At 42.2% G+C, this 2,500-nt stretch overlaps 1 protein-coding gene across 1 annotated transcript in view; it reads left to right on the forward strand.

Annotated features, from left to right (window-relative positions):
• The window catches only part of Mcee (methylmalonyl-CoA epimerase), a 35,045-nt gene that overhangs the window by 19,502 nt on the left and 13,043 nt on the right, over positions 1–2,500 (forward strand). The gene's annotated exons all lie outside the window — the stretch shown is intronic.

Consider the following 2,500-nt stretch of genomic DNA (forward strand, 5'->3'; position numbering starts at 1 on the left):
TGGCGGGAGTGCTGAGGGCGGTGGCGGACTCCGCAGGTGAATCCGGGTGCAGTGGGCCGGGTGCGATGGACCGGACCGGGCCGGGAGGCAAGGAGGTCCGGGGCGGCAGAGCTCTGGGGCCTGAGGCGCGTTCTTGGCCGCTGTCACCTCCTGGGCCGAAGGGACAGTAGCTTGCTTGGGTCGTTCTCGGCGTGAGCCTCACAGCCACCTGCAGCGCGCAGTTGCGGTCACCCCTGATTTGTGGGCCAGATGGGCGAGGGGAGAGGCGAGGCGGGAAGAGAAGTGACAGGAAGACACAGCGAATGCTGTAGACCCTGTACCAGAAGAGACGGGGGAGGACCACGAAGGGGCAGGTCTTAAAAGACAATGAGTGAGCCTCACACGTCTGGGATCCTAAAGGAACTCCTGAAGGCCGGCGGGGTAAGGGATATCCGAGGAGTGTTTGACCCTCATGCCCCGAGATCAAGGATTTGGAAGTTCCTGGAGTTCGCTCCACCATTAAAAAAAAAAAAAAAAAAAAAAAAAAAAAAAAAGCTGGATAGAATCAGTGATGACAGATGCTCAAGTATTCCAACTCTCTCACTGTCTTCTCTTTCTTTTTCTTCTTTTACTGCTTTCATGAAGGCAAGAATTTCCCTTAATCTGAGATTTCCTTTTGGGAATAAAGTTAGAACGATCAATAAATAACCCTTCCTGCAGTAAAACGCCAAGATGATAGTAATCACTAAGTACTTAAATACAATCAGTAATGTACTGAAATCAGATCCCATACAGTAAAGTGTTCAGTGTGAAAGGAAGTGAGTGGTGTCCCTGTCATAAAAAGTAGTCAACTGTGGACTAATGAATGGAGCAGGGGATACAAAAGCACTGCGTGCCTGAGACGTTGCCAAATACAAGTAGCCTTAGCTGTTTTGTTTTCTGAAGTATGTACTAGAAATTGAACGCAGGACTTATTCATGCTAAGCAAGTATTTTCTGACTGAGCTGCATCCCTGGTCCTTTTATTTTTAGGACAGGATCTTGCTAAATTGTCCCAGCTGGCCTTTCCTCCACGTCATGTCATTTGTACGGGATGACTTTTGCTTTTTGATTTTATGAAGGTGGCAAAAGAGGTTGAGTAACTAGTTTCACCAGTACAGCTAATAGTAAAGTCAAGGTTTAAACCAGATCAGTCAAGTACCAGAGCCCATATTTCTAGCCATAAGGTACATTGCCTCTTAGGTGAAAATATGTATTATGTGAAAGCTGCACACCTTTGCAAATCTTCTAAGATCTACTGAATTGTGCACCTCAGGTGGGTGAACTTTATGATATGTACATTATAAGCCTTTTAAAAACTATTAAGATGTAAAATGGTTTAAAACTTACTATTTTTAGTCACAATTCTATGATACTTTAACTCCAGGTTATTATCTAATGTCTGTAAATAGTAAGTACCCTTACTGTATTGAGTATAAATTTCAAAATCTTAATTTTTACAATGTATGTAGATACTGTTGTTTTTCTATCTTTCTAGTATATGGAGCAGTTTGTTTCCTATTAAAGGAAAAAGTACTCTTCCAGAGAACCAAGTATTAAGGTTATAGAGACTTCAGTGAGGCTTCCAATAACATGAATTGCTTGCACTTCCTTTTCAGAGCCAGGGTTTTTGAAATATCCCTAAAGCAAATTGGCATAGAATGTAAAACTTTCCTTTCACTGGGACACCCTATAATTTGTTCTTTTGAAATTTCTGTACCCTTGCTGGTAACAGGATGCCTGCCCAAAGGTCCTATTGCCCCATCTCTTATAGAGATAACTCTGGTAAAGAGAATTTAGAAATACCTGAGCTCAGAATTTGACCTGACAACTTCTTAATGTGCATGCTACCCAAAAGCCCACAGATCCTATCTATCTACAGTAGGTTTTGGGGTCTTTTGTTTGTTTGGGGCCGGGGTACGTATGGAGGGTTTTGAGATAGAGCTGCACTGTGTAGTTCAAGCTGACTGTGAACTCACTCTGTATTCCAGGCTGGCCTAGAACTGGCAGTCCTCCTGCTTCAGTGTCTTAGCACTGAGATTACAAGTGTGAGCCACCAGCTACAGTGTTTTTAAAATATACTTTCCAGGGGCTTTGGATTTAGCTCAGTGATTCCGCTGCCTGCCTTGCAAGTGCAAGGTCCGGAGTTCTATCCCTGGTACGAAAAGAAAAGAGAGAGAGAGAAAGAAAATTAAATATACTTTCTATAGTAAACTTCCATTGCAAATTGCACATAGAATAGAGATGCAGAGAAAGAGAGAAGATAGCTTAACCAATGATTTTTGTGTTTGTTAGCATTTTTAAAATTAATCACCACACCCTGATGAGATAGGCTCATGGTTGCCACAGAAAACCCTGCATTCATCATTGTTATTAACACAAGAATGGATGAATTTATAGTGCAACCAAACCAGGAAATTAGATATTTAGTGGGTGATACTAACATTTTTTAAAACGGCAATAAAATACAATAGAAAATATCA

The sequence above is a fragment of the Fukomys damarensis genome, unplaced genomic scaffold (genome assembly GCF_012274545.1).
Source record: "Fukomys damarensis isolate Sample0158 unplaced genomic scaffold, DMR_v1.0_HiC HiC_scaffold_7, whole genome shotgun sequence".
Classification (NCBI taxonomy): Eukaryota; Metazoa; Chordata; class Mammalia; order Rodentia; family Bathyergidae; genus Fukomys; species Fukomys damarensis.